The sequence below is a fragment of the Felis catus genome, chromosome D3 (genome assembly GCF_018350175.1).
Source record: "Felis catus isolate Fca126 chromosome D3, F.catus_Fca126_mat1.0, whole genome shotgun sequence".
NCBI classification, from domain to species: Eukaryota; Metazoa; Chordata; class Mammalia; order Carnivora; family Felidae; genus Felis; species Felis catus.
In genome coordinates, this window is record NC_058379.1 from 40,435,077 (window position 1) to 40,457,484 (window position 22,408).

A 22,408-nucleotide genomic window follows, 5' to 3' on the forward strand; every position below is an offset into this window, starting at 1 on the left:
TGAGAGCCACAGAACGATGAGGAACAGTGTTGCCAGTTCCCGATTTTAGGCACACCTTGGAATTCAGGCAGACTCTACAGAGACCCTCTTCTAAAATTCATTTGTATTACTCCGGAGGAAAGAGATGTTTGCAAGAAGTCTTCTAAAAATGCAATGCTTTCATTTATTGGACGAGCTAGAGTTTTCCCCTTCAAAGAGCAAGCACGAAACGGAGTGAAAGAGATCTGGAAAACTGGGAGCTGAGTGAGTGGGGAAGAGCAGGGGGCAGGGAATCTCCCTTTGCCTATGGAGACAAAGACTCCGGAACACATTTGCGCTCAGAGCTGCCTCTGCCACAGACAAAGCAAAGAAAAATGTTTTCCTGGCCTCCCTTCAGCCATCAGCTCCCCTTCCTATTTCCCTAAAGATTAGCTACTCCACCCCCACTGCCTCCCACCTGCCAAGGTCTCCCTTGGATGTTTTCTCTCATCGCCTGGCTATTTCCAAGGCCAGTTCCCCAGCAACTCCCTCAAAGATTATCTGCCTCTGACCCAGCTTTCCTCCCTACTCCAAATTCAAAAAGGGGCATCCGGGAGCCTGTTTATTAAGTGCCCCTGGACTCTTTCTCTTTAGAAGCAAGCTTCTATTCAAGAAAATAGACACACCCCAGCTAGCACTTACTGTGGTAACAGTAGACCTACCCGTCTCAACTTTTCTACTCAGTTACTGAAAACCACCAAAATTATCAACTCTATTTATCCAGCATATGAAAAATTATGTTCTCTCTCCTCTCCAAGTTATGTTTGAAAATCTACTTAAAATAATGGGGCACCTGGGTGGCTCAGTCAGTTAAGCCTCTGACTTCGGCTCAGGTTGTGATCTTACAGATCATGAGTTTGAACCTCGTGTGGGGCTCTACACTGTCAGCACAGAGCTGGCTTTGGATCCTCTGTCTCCCTCTCTCTGCCCCTCCCCTGCTCGTTCTCTCTCTCTTTCGCTCAAAAATAGAGAAACATTTAAAAATAAATAAATGATATGGAAACCAATTTGACAATCGATTATATTAAAAAAATAAAAATAAACAAAACCTACTTAAAATTAATAAATGAATGAATGAATAAAATCTACTTAGCTTCACCCTAAGCAATGTTGGAAGAATTGTTCCTTTTTAATGTTTATTTATTTTTGACAGACACAGAGAGAGAGAGAGCTCACAAGCAGGGGAAGGGCAGAGAGAGAGAGAGCGAGACACAGAATCCGAAGCAGGCTCCAGGCTCTGAGCTGTCAGCACAAAGCCCAATGCAGGGTTCGAACTCATGAACCGTGAGATCATGACCGGAGCCAAAGTCAGACCCTCAACCAACTGAGCCACCCAGGAGCCCAGAACTGTTCCTTTTTAATGCAGCTATTTGTTGACATGTCACGTTTATATCAAATATTATGAGTGTTTTGGGATGGATGGGAGGGGGAGAGAGGGCCGTTTGGCCGTATTAATTTTTACAGCATTTTCCCCCTCCTATTTACCTAAATTTGTGATTTCATGCAAGTTTTATAAAATAGTTTGTGTTATCCCCAGAGCCTGAACTCCACAGAAGCCAAAGGCCAACTCAATTTATGCTGCCCCTGAAAGAATTGTGGTTTGGAAAAATTACTCAGATGGCTCCCGAAAAAGTAATAATTCTTATTACTACTGCTTTTGTTCCTACCACAACATCTGCAGAGCACTTTGCGATTTACAAAGGGCTTTCGCACCTGCTACCTCTTTCATGGTCACTGTAACAGCTGTCTTATAGTTATGGTCCCACTCTCCAGATTATTATAAAATGAAGCACCGAATGCATTCTACAGGTTGTTATACAATGTAGCATAGAATACTTAAGCGCACTGCCCTAGGTCACAGACCTACCAATTTACAGACCAAGAATTCCAAAGACTTTTGCTTCATCCGGGCTTTCCGTTCATGCCCATGTCTTAGGCACAGGGCCCTCTCAACCAACACTGTCCCTTTGACTCCTTTCTCCAGAATGCCAACCTTCTTCTCCTGAGAAAGGTTTGATTGATTGTATATCCAAAACCACTTATAAAATAGAGCACTACCCACATTTCACATAAGCTCAAAATGTTTTGTTTTGTTTTTTTCAACAACATACTTCCTGATCGAATCTCTCTTATGTTAGTGACAGAAAAATGGACTAAATGACAGACATCAAGATCTTTTCAGAAGAAAAGCTTTCGTTGTTTTGCTTATTTTTATCTCAGTAAACATCTGGGAAATCACCAAAAATGAAAATATGTCTGAGATGGTCAATGTTTCAGAAGTACTTTTATGACTATCAATTTTTTTTAATGCTTATATATTTATTTTTGAGAGAGAGAGAGAGAGAGGGAGGGAGGGAGGGAGGGAGGAAGAGAGAAAAAGCACAAGAGCAGGGGAGGGGCAGAGAGAAAGGGAGAGAGAGAGAATCCCAAGCAGGCTCCATGCTGTCCGTGCAGAGCCAGACTCAGGGCTTGAACCCACGAACCATGGGATCATGACCCGAGCCAAAATCAAGAGTCAGACACTGAACCGATCGAGCCACCCAAGCGCCCCTGAGACCATGAATTTAAAGGTCCCATAAAATCGGAAGCTTGAGGGCATCTCTGACAGGAGCACCGCCAGCGAATATACTGAACAACAGCGTTTTCACCTGAGATTCAGTTTTGTCTCCTCGCATGCCCCCTACCTGGCACTGGACAAGATACCTGAGACGTCTGGATGCCACGGAGATAGGATGGCATAATCTCACCACCTGTACATGGAACTGCGACTCCCGAGTGTCCCAGGCCCTTTGCACCTGGCTTAGCAGCTGCTTAGACAAAATGAAAGGATTCCTCTTATGAAATTGTTGACATCATCGTTGCTGTTACTATATACTACTTATTGAACACTTACTACGTGTCGGGTAATAGGGTGAGCATTTCTCATATATTACTTCATTTTATCCACCCAACCCCCTCAGGAAGGTATTCTAATCCTCATTTTACACAGCAAGAAACTGATATGCAAAGAGATTAAGCAACTGTCCCTAGGCGACACGCTTTTAAACCAAAGGTCTTCCTCCAAAACTTGTATTTTGTAACATGATGCAATACCGTCTCCCAGGCGTGGAAAGCGAAGCCGTTGTTGCTTAATAGATTCCTGGTAATTTCAGTGGATATGTTTAGGGCTGGTATCCTACCTTGTTACTACAGTAAACGAAGGAAATCGAGTGGGCAGGCCTCAAGCAGTCTGCAACTTTAAATTCTCAAGTAGTTGAACTTAGAGTAAGCAGGTCCCATTCCTATCCTGCCCTCCAACCCTCCCTGGCTGCAGATCATGAGAGCTGACTGTGAAGGCAAAGGGAGACATACTTGTAAGCGCTTTTGTTTTTGTCTTTTCTGAACTCTAGAGAGTATGAAAAAGTTTTAAACCTCTGGTAGGGATCCATCCTGCAAGACATCAGAAATCCATAACAGTTACTGCCTCTTCCAAAGTTCAGGACAGCAGAGGCCGCAGCTAAGTCACCCTGTGTGACCTGAATGAGTGGCAGGGGGTGGAGGGGTGCAGGCAGAAAGGCTGCAGAGGGCTGGGGTGGGGTACGGTGACACAACACCGGTAAGGACCCGGCCAAAGGGCAGAATGGGCGAGCGACAACTCCCCACCCTTGGAAAGTGCTTCGGGTTTTTAAAAGACGCAACACCTTCATGGTCAATTGCATTTTCTCCGTGCATCTCTTATTCATGGGTGGCTACTGGGTGGCAATGGGAGAGCGTAAGGGCTGCTTGAAAATTGAGCACAGAAGGAGGGCTCTCCAAAGAGAGAACTGATGAGCTGAGGCCAGAGTGATAAGGTGAAGTTTTAATATCACACACTACGGAGAGGCCTCTGAAAATGTGTGCTCATGCATGTATCATGTGTGCAAGGCTCTTCATGCTATAGAAAGGCAAACATCTGAAAAGTATAGAATGTCCTCCCTTGGGCAGTTTTCAAGATGGTTTTTGTTATGTATGAATTTTGTTGTATCAAATGATGTAGGAAGGAGAAGAAAAGGAAAAGGGCCTACTTCCTGTGTCAGATAGAAGTGCCACACCGTGTCACCTTACACTATATAAACGTCCCCCATCTATCCCATTACACTAGGAGATCATCGATGCCATTACGGGAACTCAGCAGATGAAAAAACAGGGGCTAAAAGAGTTGACTCATATGAGGTCACGTAGCTCGTAATTGGCAGGTCAGGATTTCCAGCGGGTCTGGCTGACTTTGAAGAATGGCCTTTGGAGGTGGCTGGCTGGCTTAGTTGGTAGAGCATGTGACTCTTGATCCCAGGGTCATGAGTTCAAGCCCTGTGTTGGGTGTGGAGCCTACTTAAAATAAAAAAATAAATAAACAAAAATAGAAGAACCACATTTTCCAGTCACCACACTATTGCTGATGGAAGTTGGGCCACCAAGGCTGAGAAGCTTTTTGAAATAGAGAAATTTTGGTCTGGAAATATGCTGTGTAACAGAATTTGTCATATAGAATCTTTTTTTTTTTGTTTTAAACTTTTATTCAGTTTTGTGAGACAGAGGGAGACAGAACACCAGTGGGGAAGGAGCAGAGAAAGAGGGAGACACAGAATCCGAGGCATGTTCCAGGCTCTGAGCTGTCAGCACTGAGCCCAACGTGAGGCTCAAACTCACGAACTGTGAGATCATGACCTCAGCCAAAGTCGGGCGCTTAACCAACTGAGCCACCCAGGCGCCCGTCATATAGAATCATATAGAGTAGTCAACAAAGACCTACCTCATCGCTAATTCTCCTCTGCTATCATCCAAGAGCATTGGAGTAGTACTGTAACAAGCAAAGGGTGATGAGTTTTATAATAGAGACGGGTAGAAGGTGATAATGAAACACAAATGAAATGAATCTTTTTTTTTTTTCCTGTTTATTTATTTATTTTGAGAGAGAGAGAGAATCCCAATCAGGCTCCATGCTGTCAGTGCAGAACCTGATGCGGGGTTCGATTCCTCGAACCTGTGAGATCACAACCTTGGCCAAAATCAAGAGTTGGACTCTTAACCAACTAAGCTACCCAGGCACCATAAATGAAGTGAATCTTGATGAATGACTAGGAGTGTTCAAGCAAGGAAGGACACTTAGCATATATAAATCCATTTGCATAACTCTAAGCCAAATCAATAAATAAGCAAATAAAATTTTAGAAATAAAATCAAAGTGACTTAGATGGGAAAGGCATTCATTTTCTCAGTAACAGCAAATCTAGAGGTAAGGTGGCCACTGAAGATATCCAAACCAGCTTCCTGCCATGTTTCCACCTGTCATCTTCACTGTGGGTTGTCTTCTCAGGCAGATGCTCTTTGCGGTCCCCAGATGGCAGCCACAGTTCAGGGTATCTCTTGGTGATGACAGTATCCAGAGGAAGAAAAGGGATATGGGGGTGATCCTTCCCAGAAGCATTCCCATCAATCTTCCCATCAAACAAGACTCAGCCTCCAAATCTAGGAAGGGGCTGGCCATCCCCCAAAGTCATGGCTGCTGGGAAAAGTCAACAGCATTGAGGTCCTGTTGGCAAGGGGGGTGGTTATAAGAAAGCAAACAACAATGTGTGCCACAAGCATAAAGACATATAAAAAGATGGCATTCTGGAAATGATAAATCGTTAGGTCTGAAAACATCAGGAGTTATATGCCAGTGTTTGGTGGTATTTTCTGGGTCAATAGTCCTCAAGGTCTTAAAGACAGTGAAATATCAAACCATTCTGAGAGGTTTTCATTATTTTTTTCAAAAATGGTAATCATAAAATTTCCTTCAAAACCAAATGGTTAAAAAACAAATACAGCAATACATATGGTAAAAATAAAATGAATTTAGTTGGATATCACAACGGTGATAGTGTAATTTGCATTCTGATATTTGTACTTTATGATTGTACTTTATGATAACAATAGTTATGATTCTCTTTAATTGGAGAATTCAAAGAAGCCTAAAAGATAAAATAAAAATCATTCATAAGCACATCACTTGGCTATAACTACTTGATGCCAAAGTAGGGTCTTACATACCTTTTATACAGAATTACAGTAGTGACTTTTTTTTCTTTGTTAGAATGCACTTTGAAGTCAATTTCTTCTTATCACAATTTTCTGACAAATTTTCTACAAAATAAAGGCAAGCTACTGCTGGTCAGTTTATAGAAAAAAGCAACACACTGGCTTATAAATTATAGAGTACAATCGATCACATTAGGAAAAAAAAGAGCAGTATCACTATTGTTTTGTTTCTGTTTTCCCCTAAAGAGGTGAATTTCTGTTGACTTTCGACTTTATGGAGCAGGTTACCTAAACCCAGACTCCAGAACAGAAGTGAGGCAAGCAGCAAAGAAGCAGGGACTTCTTCAGTGTGGTTCTGATCAGGAAGGATGGGAGGGGTTGCAAGAACTGGGGCCACATCTCATTCCAGCAAGATGCAGCTTTCACCTTGAGAGTGGTTATGGGTCAAGGCATCAGGGCACCAGCACTAAGAAAGGGATAAGGATGCTCTTGGGACGCCTGGGTGGCTCAATGGGTTAAGCATCCTACTTTGGCACAGGTCATGATCTCATAGTCCGTGGGTTCAAGCCCCATGTCAGGCTCTGTGCTGACAGTTCAGAGCCTATAGCCTGCTTCAGATTCTGTTTCCCTCTCTCTCTCTACCCCTCCCCTCCTTGCTCACTCTCTCTCAAAAATAAATATTAAAAAAATTTTTTTTAAAAAGGGGGGGATAAGGATGTTCTTGTTGGAACCTTCAGGAAGGTTGTGTCTGTCCATGTGCCTTCGTAGAATAACCACTACCAGAGGTCAGGAATGTGCAGATTTCTTTAATTTTTCACTTCCAATATGAAAAAGGAGATCTGAACATCTCTCCATATAGTAGCAAACTACAGCAAGACTATTCTTTTATTTTATTTTTTTAATGTTTATTGATTTTGAGAGACAGAGAGCACACACACACGTGCACATAAGCAGCGCAAGGGCAAAGAGAGAGGGAGAGAGAATTCCAAGGAAGCTCTGCGCTGACAACAGTCAGCCCAGAGCAGCAGAGCCCGCTGTGGGGCTCGATCTCAGGAGCCAAGAGATCATGACCTGAGCAGAAATCAAGAGTCGGACACTTAACCGACTGAGCCACCCAGGTGCCTCAGGACTATTCTTTTAAATTTCAGGACCTGTCTAGGCAGGAATCTATCCTGAAGGTTGTTGTTTTACCTTGTTTTTTAAGTCCCCTTTGTCTTTCCAGGGAACTTGATGGTTTTAATAACTAAGAGTAAAAGCCGTCAGGAGGATGTAGAATTCCAAGGTTCTTTCGGAAGGTGAGCAGAAACTAAGTTATTCAGAATCTCCAAAGCCCTAGACTTTATGCAAGACTTTCTCCTGTGGGAAGACCTGTCAGCTGGAGAGTGACAGGTTCTGGTCAGGATCTTGAACCCTTGCTCTAAGTGTATTCAACAGTGTGGGAAGCAGGGACAAGACAGACCCAGTGAGACCAATTAGAAGAGTATTTCTCAAAATATCTTGGCAAACAAAATTCAATCTTTCCTGTTGCCCAGAATGTACACAGATCTGGATGCACACACACACTGCAACAAGGTTCAGGAAACAGTACTTACTTTGTTTGACACATCTCACATTTTCTAATCTACTTCATTTTTTAAATGGTGAAACCGTATGACCCACCTCAATGGATTTCATGACCCCTGAATAAGTCACAACTGGTAGCTCGAGAAACTGTGACTTAGGAAGTTGCTGTGAGCCTCCAGAGGGGAGGTAATAGGATCTAGGAAAGCAGAAAGCTTTCTTAGGAGGTAGGAGGTAGAAGGATTCCAGACAGATTTAAGAGAAGACAGAAGGTCTCAAAGGAATTAGAGATAATGCCCAGAGTTTGTGCTGGGTAGATAAAGGGATCGTTTGCAGAGAGGGGTAATGTTAACTGCAAGACCTGTTATGAGGGTCAAGATAAGGAGCATTTGAGAAATGCCCTTTTTGGGGGTAAATACAACCGCATCCCTCAATTTGAGGCATAGCAAAGAAAAACAATCTAGGGACCACATTGCATAACTCCGGAGAGTGTTTACCTTTTACTCAAAGAGGGAGCAAAATGGTGGTGACGGAAAAAAGGAAATCATTAAAGGGGAGGGGGGGGGAGGAGTGGACTCTGAGCCTGGAAATTCTACTTGGAAAAGACAGTCAGGCTCTAATTCCCAGGGAAACAACCCAGATCAAAGACTCACCTGGTGCTCTGCTATTGGGGCTATCAGGACTTTGGTAAGGCTGAGAATAGGGTAAGTATAGCCCGGGGCTTTGCATTTAGCAAACCCGTGGGCAGGAGTTTGCTTCTCGATGCACCAAGCTGGCAGCAAATTTGGAATTCTCCATCACCAGTTCAGAAACTTAACAGGCGTTTCTTATGCACTTCTTATAAAAATGGAAATCCATTAACTTCATTCTTCTTGCACGCTCTGTGACAGCATCAGGTCAAAGGGACTTTTTTCCTTCCTCTTTTCATGGCGTCCACAGTCTCAATCCTTCTCCTTCAAAATCCTTTATTTTACAAAACAATAGGTTGTGGTGGAAGCCTGTTGCTAGTTGAAGATTCCGAACAATAGGTGTCTCTGAGCCGGGTTTATTGAAATGGTCTTGTCTGTGTCCTGGGGGAGATTGTAAATGAGATGTCAACAGGAGTTCTTTTGTGCGGGTGGCATTCGGCCTGAAAGAGAGGAATTTCCTTACTGTGCTAGTATTTAAAGTAGATTTGTTGCTGCTTTGGCTAAAACTTTTTATCCAACTCCCGGAGCTAACAGCACTGAATGAGTCACTCGGCCGGATTGTGACTTCCTTCCCTCCTTAGCAAAGCACTGACTCAGTCATTTACATTTAGAAAGGAAGACTCCTAAGAAGATTTCTTGGATTTTCCTCAGCTTGAGCCTCTTTTCTAGACCATCACGTGGACCCGAGCTGTCAGCAATCCTGTAACCCCCAGGAGAGGGCAGGCTGGCCAGGCTGTTTTTCTCACTCCCGGGGAAAACTCCTGGCTGTTTTGCTTGCTTTCTTTTAAAATCCAAGAAGAGAGACAGTTTCCTGCCTTAAGCCTTTTCCTTTCTCCCTCCCTCCCTCCCTTTTTTTCGGGGGGGGGGGGAGGAGGCGGTAAATGACAGGCAATTTCAGTTTACTATAATTACCACTGAGGTTTGACTAACTCTACCCTTAGAAGATAAGGCAACCGTTTTATTACCTCTCAGCCAGGTGCCTGAGGGTGACGAGCCTCGCCTTTATCTGGAGACCTGACAAGGTCTCAGCAACTGCAAATGGGCTGAATCTTTGAGCAGCGGCCATCCAAACGCTTCCCTTCTCTGTGATCCATTTCCCTGCTCTTTATTGGTAGTTAATTTTGATCCAAACACTAGCGCTGGTTTCCTCTCGTCTTTCCGCATTCCTCCACTTTACCAGTCATATTGCTATGCTAATTACAAACGGTGTAAATTACAAACCTCTGGCCCCAAGCATTCAACACACAGACTATTTTAACCTCCTCTGGTTTGGGAGATTTGCAGTGGGTATAGTTGCTTTTTCAAAGAGTTGATACTTGGTCAAATCTTTCACCTATGACAGTACACATCCAAAATAATCAAATTGTTTTGCCTTTACTTTCTCCGGCTCCTTTTGAGAAGTAAAATGTTATCCTCGTCAGGGGGCAGGGCAGTGCTTGTTTCAGGTGATAAAAATTTCTAGTGTTTGATCTATGTATGTCTGCCATTTGCTAACCCGTCTCCCCACCCATCGGTTTATTCTTTCATTCAAGATCTTACATGGATTACCTCTGTTATCCCTTGGGTTGGAAATGCGGCATAAAAATGTACATTCTGAAAATAATTTTCAAACTGTGCGGGCTAGGTAGCGCTTCAGGGAGTGAAGAGTGCCTTTGCAGATCAACTTTTAGGCAAGTATCCTACTTGGTAGCCAATTAGCACGGTCCCCAGCCTGGACCTAGCACAGAGCCACCCTCCTGTCAGCATAAATTATGGTGGGTCAAGGAGAAGAATGTTGGTTTTACTTATTTTGCTGGGAAGTAACTATAGCTTGAGGGCAGGGGATGAGAATGAGGCAGAACATGATGGAAAAGATGAGTGAAAACACATCCACACCAACTTGCAGATATGAGGTGTTTACCTACAAGAACACATGGGACTTTCCCATTCTGGGCTTTATGTAGACAGCATCCCACCTTGTGGGGAAACGTTGCTTGAAAGCCTCTCCTGACACCCCTGTTACCATTTCACAAAAATCAAATCAAGATGCTTCCAAGTACAGTGTGTGAAACCAGTAAACGTCCAGGACTCCAACACGGTCGAGGAAAGAGACACAATGTCAGAAGTATCATCACCCTGATCTTGGATTTCTCCTTTCCACCTACAATGCCGTGCGCACCACCACCCCTCACCACCGATCGGCTATCCTCTTTGTAGGCTCAAGGCAGAGCCTGGGAGGCCTCTGAAGGAGGAAGTCCGCAGCTGGGGCGCTTACTGCCAAAGGAGCGGGTAAACGTCATCCCTTCACGGGCACCCGGGTGGCTCAGTCGGTTAAGCATTCAGCTCAGGTCATGATCGCATGGTTTGTGGGTTCAAGCCCTGCATCAGGCTCTGCCCTGACAACGTGGAGCCCCTTTGGGATTCTCTCTCTGCCTCTGTCCCACTTGCTCTCTCTCTTTCTCTAAATAAACTTTAAATTTTTTTTAATTAAAAACATCATTCCTTCATCTGCAATTCTGAAAGCCATTGGCCAAAATCTGACCTTGGGGCTACCTGCATTGTGACTGTTCTACCCCTTCCTGCAGACAAACAGGTCAGAGCACCTGATTAAGAGGTGCTGCCCTAGCCCCCTGGGGTATGTCCGGTATATTAGCTTCCCACAATCCATAAAGTTCTGAATTCCAAGCACATGCAACCAAGGATTTCAGATACGGGCTTTTAGATACAGACGGTGTTCTCATAAGGGTTCAAAGGAGAATCTGAAAGACAAAACTATAAGGCAGCTCTTTCGAATCTAAGTAAGGAGGCTTAGATGGGAAGAACTCAGGTTCCAATCAGACTCCACCCTGGAGAACATGGGCAGCCCCCTCTCTCCAGCCTCCTGGTCACTTCTGGAATTGGATTTCTAGGTATGGCACCTGGCTCTGTTAAATACTGTGAACAAGGATGATGATGGGGGCAGGTAGAGTAAACTGATAGAGATTTTAGTGAGGGCCTCATCAGTTTCCTGGGTTGTTTCACTTTAATGTTTTCCAAATGGTAAACACCCAACTGTAAAGTAGAATTTTTAATGCAGCTCTTAAGTGGCCCTTGACCTATCAACGGTAAAGGCTGGCTCGGGGACTGAACTCCTGGTTGAAGCACGGATGGGCAAAGAGCCCGTGGGACACCTGGACAGGTTCTTCTCTGGATCTGTGTCCTCATCTGTCCGGGACACAGTTGGGTAATGAAGTGTCATTTTATTATTTTTTTTTATTTTTTTTTCAACGTTTTTATTTATTTTTGGGACAGAGAGAGACAGAGCATGAACAGGGGAGGGGCAGAGAGAGAGGGAGACACAGAATCGGAAACAGCTCCAGGCTCCGAGCCATCAGCCCAGAGCCCGACGCGGGGCTTGAACTCCCGGACCGCGAGATGGTGACCTGGCTGAAGTCGGATGCTTAACCGACTGCGCCACCCAGGCGCCCCCCCTGAAGTGTCATTTTAAGCACTGATTCTTACTTGAGACTCAGTGGCGGGCTGGTATCCTTCCTTCCAGGGCGTTTGCACCTGGTGCAAACGGTATTCTACGGATTCACCCAGACAGTTTTCCTGTTTTCCCTTTGAAAAGGGGGGTTTCAGGGAGGAAAGAGGAATGGAGTAGGATGAATAATTAACTGCCTAACGACACACACCAGGGCGTCCTGTGGCCTCCCACATGCCCTGCTCTCCAGACCCAGGTAATTATTCCTCATCATACTGAAACCAACAGGAAGGAATGGTGGATGCATTTTCTTTCTTCTACACTTCCCCACACATCCTGTTTTCCCGGCCTTGGGGATTTGAGCTTGCCTTGTGCAAAAACTTCTGTTCCAGGCCAAGCCCTCCCTCCAGACCCTCCGTCCGCAGGGCAGCAGAAGCGGGCGGCTCTGATAGGGTTGCCCTTTCTCCAAAGCCCAAGGAGGCTGACCGTGAGCAGAGGGGTTCCCAGCAAATCCAGCTGGAAGTTTCAGTTAGGACTTGGCCTGACTGGACCCGCGAACTATGCCGATTTGTACACAGGTCACTCTGCACAGCCACCTCACTTTCTCAAGGGGCACAAGTTGGCAATATGTGCCTGATACCCAACTCCCAGCTACCGTCAGCTACTCCACACAGACCCGGGGTTAGGTAGGCTTGAGTGCTCCTTTGTTTACCAGACACACAACGACACGGCAGGAGAGTCCTGTTTGGTTGTGTGATTCCATTCCAGATTTTTCCTGGTATTCCAGGCTCCAGGTCCCATTGTGCAGGTAATACTAATTCTCATGAAATAAGACCAGGAGGTAAAGAAAGTTCTTGGCTCTCGGATATCCATCTTGTGCAAGCAGAGAACAGCAGAATAATGAGAAGGCAAAGAAAGGCAGCTGCGTGGGACAAGGGCAGCTAGCATCGTCAGCCCCTCACATGGCCATTTGCTGAGGGCCCGTGGGCAAAGCCAAACAGAAGACGGAGGAAGTTAGGCGAATAATCCACAGAAACAACTGCGTTCAGCTAATACTAGGTTGGGCTTTTGCATACCAGCTCCTGGCAAAAGATGGCCGGTCACAAATGCACTTGGCCAGCACTCGGCCAATGCCAGACCGAGGTGGGCATCCGTGACAGGAGATTTTATTGCAGTATCCAAGGTCACAGAGAACGGCTTTGCTGAGTATTTACTTTACTTCTACCCTGATGACCTCCCTCTCCTATTCGTCCCTTTCTCTTTTTCTCCAGGAGGGGTCTTCTCATCCCTGTTCTTTCCTTCATGTAACCAGCATTTGACCACGGTGCTACCATGTGCCATGCATGTTCCAAGCACTGTAGTCATAGTGAACAAAATGGACAACGATGCTGACCAGGTGGTTCTTACATCCTTAACCAATTCCTTTCTCAGTCTCATCAGAAAAAAAAAAAAAAAAAAAAAAAAAATCACCTAAGAGAATATAGGCAAGTGTGGCTGAGAAGTGACATCTGACAAGAAATGAAACCTAGTTGAAGAGAAGCTTAAAAGACAAATTTCCTTCCCCACTCCTGGCACCATCCCTATCCCAGGCCTCGTAGGCATGCTGTCCTTCCGCAAGACCAGGTCTGCACCAACCTGAGGAGACGGTTGACCAGCTGCCCAAACAGGAAACCTTATATAATTCTGTAACCCTGACCTTGGGCCCTGAATCTTCCCCTCCTGTAAACAATCCATTCCATCCAGGAAAACCTGCAGATTGGCTGGGACAAATTTTGAAAAACACACACAATGTGACGAACGTTGAAAAAAAAATCCCTAAGTCCTACAGGAAGTGATACATCTGATTCACTGGTAGAAATCACTTCATAAAGTGATGGAACAAATGGAAATTTAATCCTAACACATGAAACTGCCAGGGCAGTCACTTATGTACATGGATGACTCAACAGCACCTGTTGGAAAGACCGGGAAAACGAGCCGTGAAATCCTGATCACATTCCCTTCTGGAAGCAATAGCCCTGCCTTGCAAATTAGTAAGCCCGGTGTTCTCAACATCCCGACTTCGACATTTGTGCCTCGTTCTTAAGAAGGCTATGACTCACCGTGGCTACTGGTCAAATGATTCTTACTCAGAGCCGTGGGCTTTAATCTTTAGTATTAAACGGTCTAGGCAAATACTAGCCAAATGTCTGTCTACTTTCAAGATGTTCCTTTGAAATGATTGATTTCAGGCAACAACTGGTTTTCCATATGGTAACCCTCAATTTCTAATATTATTTCACTTGTTGCCAAGTTTCATTAAAAGTCCACATTAGAAGCTTCAGACCTCAGTCGCTGGACCTGGGCCTTCTAAAATGACTTTCCTCCAAACACCATTTAACTTCCTTTAATTTAGTTAATTAATGGAACTTTCTGAAAAGCACTGTTACTTTGATCTGAACCTCTTGCTTTAGTTTCCAGCTAACATTTCCAGGGAGGGAGAAAGAACGGATGCCCTCGCAACTGGCTGGGGCTAACAGCGGCTCACAACTTTGGCCATCCTTCCAAATCAGAGACGTCTGAAGGCGAGTACTTGAGAGGAAGAAGACTGGTTAAAAATAATGCCCTCGGCATTTCTGTGGGTGTTTGCCCCACACAGAGATAAAACAGCGAAACCGGTACTGCAAGCCATAGGAAGCTCGGCCTGCAGTCTGGAAATCCTAAATAATCCTTGCAAGTAGACCAAGTGGAAGCCAAAGATGAGACTTAGAAATGCTTCTGCCCAAGAGAAAGTTTTCTGCATACAACTTACAAAATCAGATAAAAATTAAAACCGGAAAAGGCAACTCCCAGCAGGAATGTGGGAGTTAACATTCCTCCCACATGGTGCCAGTTTCTTGGCTATTGATCCTTGCTGCCATCCATCCAACCAAATGGCTAGGGTAGTTCTTGCTTGCCTTTCAACTTGCCACCACAAAAAACGTTACCCTAGCTGCTGTTCAGAACAAAACAAAACCCACAACCTCAACCCGGAGATCTTACGCTGCAGCAAGGGTAAGATTTCTTGTGAAGGCGATCGGTTCAAAAGCAAGACATTCTGAATCGTGACCAACACTCTTTGTGTTCTCTTGGAAGGCAAGACTAGCAAAGGAGTCCACCCCTTTCCATAGCGTGACTTACCTTGGAGCTGAGCCGCGGATTTCCAAGTACCTCGCTGAGGTTCCGAGCTTGGCCACAAGGCGGCACTCGAGAGTAGGGCTGCCCGCAAGCAATACCTTTTTCTCCAGTCTCTTGGCTGGGGTGGGGGGGAGGGGCGGGGTATGGAGGTGAGGGGGGCCGGGGGAGATGCAGCTGGCTTTAAAAAAATGCATCCATCTGTTCTCTGAAATTATGCCACTTGCCATTTTACAAGGCGAAGGTTGCCACGTTACCTGTTGCCAGGTTCCTGGGAGTGCTTGGGGAAAATGTGGGCGAGAAAGGTACAGCACAAAGTCCTCCAGCTTGGTGCCTTTCAAGCTCTTTGGACCGGGCTGGCGCTGACATTTGGAGAGCAGCTGCCGCGGATTGCCCGAGCATTGTTTGGTTGTAGTTCTAACAGAGGAGTGGCTGCCTGTTACATCATTTCCAGGCATGAAGTGCCTGGGGCTTTTTTTTTTTTTTTTTCTTTTTTAATGACTAACTCTGATCCCTCCCTCCCTGGATTTTGGTACAGTACAAGCTCTGTGCGCAACAGGCTCACCTCAGGAAGCCCAAGTTTTGTAGCAACTTGTTAAAACAACTTGGGTGCCTCTTAGAAAAAAAAAAAAAAAAAAGTTGGGACTTTGAAACAAACCTTTCCATTCTTCCGTCTGAGAACAATGTTGTGTTTGATTAGCAAGCCGAGCGCTGCGGGCCCCAGACCTCTGTTCTCCCGCAAGAGCCGGGCTGCTATCAGATGAATAGATCTCCAAGCCAGACATGCCGAGGCTTGGGGCATTTGTCTGGCATTAGGAAGTGTCTGGAAGACTAGCAACTACCAACTGGCAAGTCTTATGACTAAAGAGTTATTACACCGCTCCTCCCTCTCTGTCCACATTCCCTGCCCTTCCCCTCCGCGCTCACACAAGCGTGCTTTTTTTCTACTTCGGCGGAGAAGAGGTTAGCTGGCCTCTGTGGTTTCCGTGGAGGATGGCTTTAGTGGCAACGGCTGTCCCGGCCGCGTCCCGCCGGCCAACACCAACCGGGAGAGCCGGCCAGAAGCGGGGTGCGTCTCCCGGGAGCCCCGCCCTCTCAGCGGGAGGCGGCGCTGCCGGGACCACTGACCACCACACTTTGGGTGGCCTGGAGATGTTCAGCTGTAAATATTTTGAAACAAGGGAGCGATTTTTCCATGTGTATTTTGTTTTAAGAAGTTCCTCCCTTTTTGCAGTGTTTTTAAAGACGCAGCCGGTGCACCCCTTGTTGACCACTCCGAATTCATTCATTCTCCACACCTTTGTCAGGTTCCTACAGGGTGCACACTGCTGTGTTGGGGGCCGTTTGGGGGCATTTTCTCCTGGGAAGCATTATGCTTTATTGGACAAGGTGGTTTTGTTTTTTGTTTTTTGTGGTTTCCTTTTAGTTTATTAATTTATTTGGGGAGGGGGGAGGCAGAGAGGGAGGGAAAGAGAGAGAATCCCAAGCTGCCAGCTCAGAACCCGAGGTGGCGGTGGGGGGGCACGAAGTGGGGTGTGGGGGGCTGGATCCCACAAACCGTGAGAGCATGACCTGAGCCAAAATCAAGAGTAGGTGGGTAGGGGACTGAGCCACCCAGGGCCCCATGGACAAGGTGTTTAATGGTGGGTGAATAGAGGTGGTTTGGGGGAGGGCGGGGTGAGTTATGCTAACTCCACTACTTAGTAGCAGTATAGACACTTCAGTTACCTGCTCTGAGCCTCAGTCTTACCATCAAGCAAATGGGGATAGCGAGAGCTTCCTCTGTCATGAGACCATGTCTTAAATTCTTAGCACAGTGTGAAACGGAGTGAGGATTCACTCTCTGGCGATTTGGTTGATCTAACAGCACATCAAAAGTCTGGACCAGCGGGCACCTGGTGGCTCAGTCAGTTAAGCCTGCAGACTCTTGATTTCAGTTTCTCAGTTCTTGGGATGGAGCCCCCTGTCAGGCTCTGCACTGACAGCTGGGAGCCTGCTTGGGATTCTCTATCCCTCTCTCCCAGCCCCCCTCTCTACCCCTCCCCCACTCACATGCACACGTGCACACACACGCACGCGCGCTCTCTTTCTCTCTCTCTCTCTCTCAAAATAAATAAATAAAAATAATAAAGAGTCTGGACTAAAGGCGCACCTGGCTGGCCCAGTTGGTGGACCACGTGACTCTTGATCTTGGGGTGGTGAGTTCAAGCCCCACGTTAGGTGTAGAGCTTCCTTTAAAAAAAAAAAAAAAAGTCTGGACTAATGTTCCATCTTATCATCTTTGTTTTCACCTGTGTCTGTGCTTTTATCCTGTGAAGAACTCAAGCCAGAACACTGGTGTGTCCAGCACTGGGTGGGGGAAGTCCAGCCTGTGTGACATATCACCATGGGGAGCGTCGCCTCCAGTTCCCTGGCAGTTCAGCACTTCTGGGCCTACTTGATGCAAAGCTGCAGCAGCAAATTTCTCTTAGTAGCAGCCTTGCCCTCATCTGTGCCAAAATGCATTCCCAGGATGCCGGAACATTCGTCATCGCTACCAAACAGCCTTGTTGGTAACTCTCCCTGACCTCCTCTCTTGACTTCACTTCACTCTCAAGGAGTCTCTACTTCTCAAATTCTTTTCTAGCTTTTATTAATATTCCTAAAACCACAGGAGCTCCGGTTTGAAAGAAATCTTGCCATCTACTTCCGGCCCCCATCAGATGGTGATACAATTTTTAATTTATTTAAATATTATTTTTTAAGTTTATTTATTTTTTTAGTAATGTCTATACCCTATACCCAACATGGGGCTGGAACCCCAAAATCAAGGGTTGTATGCTTTATCGCACCGAGCCAGCCAGGTGCCCCAGATGGTTGTACAATTTTGATAGCTTCCCAGCCAAAAGATGAACTGGTCTGTCCTAAACACCTCCAGAGACCAAGAGGTTGCTACCCAGCAAGGTTTCCATATTCCACCTTTGGACAACTGACTGTTACAGAATTATTCTTAGTGCCTCTCTGAGCTCTTGCCTTTGTGGTTTCCCATGGGGCATCATAGAGAACTGGTCCATGCCAACTTCTACACAAGAGTCTTCGAGATCATTGGAAATCCTTCTGTCTTCCTTCTCTTGCAAGCTAAACATCTGCTTCCCTTAATCTACTCCTTGTAAGATACGGCTTTTCTTTCTCCCAGAGCACTCTGCAATTTCCCCCTTAAGGAAAAGAACCCAGAATGAAACACAGCACAACCATCCTTCTGTTGTTCTAGATGTCGCATTTGTACTCACACACACCCTCTTCAAAATAGGCAACTGACCCGATGTTAAAACCACAATCTTGTATTTGTGCGGTAGACCCGCTATGTCCTAAGTGTACATCCTTCCACGTTGCTTTTTTTTCTTTTAGCCTCTTCACATCATTCTGCTTTCTAAAATAGCCTGTAGTTTCAAGTTATTTCCCTAATACGTTCTTAATCCTTACACACCACCTCTGCCCTGTCCACTGGATGTGCAAATGTTTCCTTTCCTGTCAGTGCTTCTCAAACTATCTCTAGTGATGGATTTGTTTGGTTTTTGTTTGATGTCCGATCCATTGCAGATCAATATTTTGGTAAAAATGCAATAAAATGAATCACTAGAAAAAGGAGATTTAAAAAACGGGGCACCCATCTTCTTTTTGTTAGATTCAACCAATGAGATAGTCCTTAGAATTGCTGTACAAGTTTCTAAAAGCTATTCTTTGATTTTCATGGCATATCTCACCATACAGTCACCAAATAGTTTGTGAATCGATCCCTGTCTGTGGACCACACTTTGAATAGTGCCCCTCTATGCACACAGGTGTGCTGGAAATGCTTAATAACTGTCTCTCTAAGGCAGGGGTAGTATTTCCTAATTTCCATTGTGTAAACATTCACACCAAGGTCGGTTTCAAGCTATCAATGAAATATCACTACATACAGACTTGGGAAGAGACATGCACAATTAACTATCAAGCTGGTAAGAGCCAGGTCCAGCACCCCACTGTTAAACCCATTTGATTTTTTTTAAATCTCCTTTTGAGGGCTTGTTAAACTGTGGTTGGCTGGACCAAATCACCCAAATCAGAAAACCTTTGCCCTCAACAGAAACCAGAAAGTAGGTTGAGGCAGGCCTTCTCTCTTTGGTGGCCTTCAGCTCAGTAAGAGCAGACCATCTGATACAACTCAGCAAATCCAAGATTGCTTTGACCATGACTTCGGTGTAGAAGCCTGCCACCACTAAAGGCAGATCAAATCACAGCTAGCTTTGTGGTTAATAATATCTTAGAATAACTTGTTTACATCAACAAGATATCTCGGGGTGCCTAGGTGGCTCAGTTGGTATGGTGTCAGACTTCCACTCAGATCATGATCTCATGGTTCGTGAGTTTGAGCCCTGCGTTGGGCTCTGTGCTGACAGCTCAGAGCCTGGAGCTTGCTTCGGATTTTGTGTCAACCTCTCTGTCTGCCTTTCCCCCAGTTGCTCGCTCGCTCTCTGTCTCTCTCTCTCTCAAAAATATATAAACATTAAATAAAGGTATCTTTTGACTAGTGTACAACTTTATGTACATGTATATTTTGGAATTCTTTTGTTGTCCTTTTGTGGTTTTATCTGTAGTTCTTATGGGCTTGTTGTTATATTTGAAAGAGTTTCTAGGGGCGCCTGGGTGGCTCAGTCGGTTAAACGTCTGACTTCAGCTCAGGTCACGATCTCACGGGTTTGTGAGTTCAAGCCCCGCGTCAGGTGCTGTGCTGACAGCTCAGAGCCTGGAGCCTGCTTTGGATTCTGTGTGTCTCTCTCTCTGCTCCTTCCCCGCTCATGTTGTGTCTCTCTCTGTCTCAAAAATAAAATAAACACTAAAAAAAAAAAAAAAAAGAGAGAGTTTCTAAAATTCAGTAACCAGAAAGTGCTAAATAATTCCTCAATGCAGCTTTATAGTATGTGACCCATTAGCTTAGCCAGTCAGACTGTATTATTAAGAAGATACAAAACATGGTCTGATCCTACATCTGTTTTGTGGCCACTTGACACGGGTGTGTTCTTGATCACAAAGGTTAACCAGAGCGATAAGAACGTCTAGATATTTTGTTCAGAAAACTTTCACTACTACAGAAAAAAATAATTATTGGCACAGGCCTTCCCGAGGCTTTTAACACTAGCATTATCTTTCCATGCAAATGGAGACAATATTGAAGAGTCAGGTGGAAGCTGAGATAGGATAGAAATTTGTTTTCAATCTCTCTTTTTTTTTTTTTTTTTTACTTCTCTTTCTCCTTTTCCTCCTCTGGCTTCCCCACCCCCCTCCTTCTTCTCCTCCTCCTCCCCCTCCTGCTCCCTCTCCTCTGACTCTTCATCCTCCTCCACTACTTTCTTAACTCAATGTAAAAACCAGTCTCTGGTCTCTATTCGCCGCAGTATCCTCTGAATGCAAGTATGGCATCAAAATCTGTAGCTTCTCTCTTGCTGACTCTTGTATATGGGAGTCCTTTCACCGACTTTGAGCTGGGGTAATAAATCATCAGAATCTAAATAAGGGGAAAAATCATTTTATTTGAAATGAACAAATAAACCTGTCAGGCAAAGGAAAGCAACAATAATGATGGTTAAAATATAGTCTCATTTCCTTTTCAAGTTCCCACTGAATAAAAGGAGTACTTGCCTTTTTAAATCATGGTTTTGAGAATGTTGCTGTCAAACAAGAAAAGGGTTTCACTTATGGTATACAAGCCACTCATTTTCTCTGTCTCGACCAAACAAGATTTATTTACCTGTGTTTCACCTTCTAGAACCTCACTCTACCGCACCCCTCCTGGCACTCAGACTCCAGTGGATTCTAAATTATTCATGGTGGGGGCGCCTGGGTGGCTCAGTGGGTTGAGCGTCAGACTTCAGCTCAGGTCAGGATCTCAGAGTGTGTGGGCTCGAGCCCAGCGTCAGGCTCTGTACTGACAGCTGGGAGCCTGGAGCCGGCTTCAGTCTTCCTCTCTCTCTGCCCCTCCCCTGCTTGCGCTCTCTCTCTCTCTCTTTCTCTCAAAAATAACTAAACATTAAAATTTGTGGTGCTGAATCGTGAGAGTAGAATTAGGGAAGAAAATAATCTCAGGAGAGAAGAAAGAATTTGGAGCCCAGCCTGTAAAACCATGAAAGAGTGATAACCAGGAAAAATTGGAGATTTGGTTGTATGAGTTTCTGGAGCAGTCTCGAACGCAAGCGAATTGAGGCATGAGAAGAAAGGAGGTGGTGGGAAGTGTGAGTTGTATCTTGGATCTCCTGTCTTCTCCAGCAGACATGGGCATTCCTTTTCAATTTCCATTTGATAATTGCTAGATGGTGCTTCTTGGAGTATAACGCTGATAACTCTGGCAGAATCGTGCCAAGCTCCACACGGCGGTGAAATCTCAAACTGAAGCCCCTCGAATATAACGCGTAGCAAAATGATTCCCGTCCTCTGTTCAGCCCCTTATTGGAGGTGGGGCAATCTCACATCTTACCTCCTTGGGCACTGGGGCTTGGCCAGCCTGTTGTGAAAGCCATGTCCCCAGGATTGTCCCTGTTCAATCTAACCCTAGTGGATCTCTAGCATTGCTGCTACCTACCATCCTGAAGGTCCCCATTGATCAAAATACTCAGTGAACCCTACTGACCTGGAAGGGGAGCTGACAACAGCCACCAGATGGCACCAAATTGCAGTTGGCCCTGGGGAGTGTCCCCAAACCCTGTCACTACACTGGAAATAATGTGACACCCTCCTTTCTATATTCCCCATACCACACTTATCACATCATGGCAAGATGTCTCCGGTAAATCACAGCAAATGAAAGAATACTCTACTTGGCTACATCGTGCAGTTTTGATTACCCACACTGAAAGAGGATGCAGGCTGGCCAACAACAAGCCGTAAACAACCCATATGGAATACGAGCGGGCCCCATGTCCTGAGCAAGATACAACATTGCTCATTATTTCAACAAAATAATGAGTTCACACTGTAAAAACTTGTCTTAGGAGAAGTAATAAAAGGATCTGGTTTCACTAGATTCGAACAGAGAGATTAATTTTATCCTTCTTATGGTCATCAACCTCCTCTTGTCTTCCAATGAATAACTGAGACTCAGCATCACCGAGAGGGGTTATCCCTTCAAACTTTCCTGGGAAACAAGAGGTAGCTCCACGGTGGGGGCAGGGCACGACACTAAATTGGGCAAGGTGAAAAATCAGCAATGCACGCGTTCGCACACTTAGCCCCAGGCTCCACGGGAGCCCAGTGGGAGAACCTGAGACCAGCCTCTGCTCCTGGCTCCGCCCCTTGCAGGCGGGCGCTGGGAGCCTCCACTGGTCGCATTACCTCTTCAGCGCCTGAGCTAAAAGCTGTGGACCTTGGGCTGGGAATTGCTGAGTTCTGTTCAAACTAAAGGATGTATCGCTCATGCACTAAGCTTAGGCGGAAGACTTTCCCCGCGTGAGCCAATGGCAATCATGCATCCTGGGTCACTGAGTGGTGGCTACGT

The 22,408-nt window shown here is 45.4% G+C and overlaps 1 protein-coding gene and 1 long non-coding RNA gene across 15 annotated transcripts in view; one reads left to right on the forward strand and one right to left on the reverse strand.

Annotated features, from left to right (window-relative positions):
• Positions 1 to 22,408, forward strand: part of DLGAP1 (DLG associated protein 1) — a 1,131,601-nt gene that overhangs the window by 1,039,589 nt on the left and 69,604 nt on the right. The window lies entirely within an intron of this gene.
• On the reverse strand, positions 5,140 to 15,126 carry LOC102899787. Of its 2 annotated transcripts, XR_441558.5 has the most exons (4): positions 14,905 to 15,126; positions 8,268 to 8,743; positions 6,067 to 6,159; positions 5,140 to 5,566 (listed from the first exon to the last, which is right to left on the reverse strand). It is a non-coding gene; the product is annotated as an uncharacterized LOC102899787 (long non-coding RNA). The 2 variants fall into 2 exon arrangements; XR_006588237.1 differs by lacking the exon at positions 14,905 to 15,126 and having other exon boundaries at positions 8,268 to 9,110.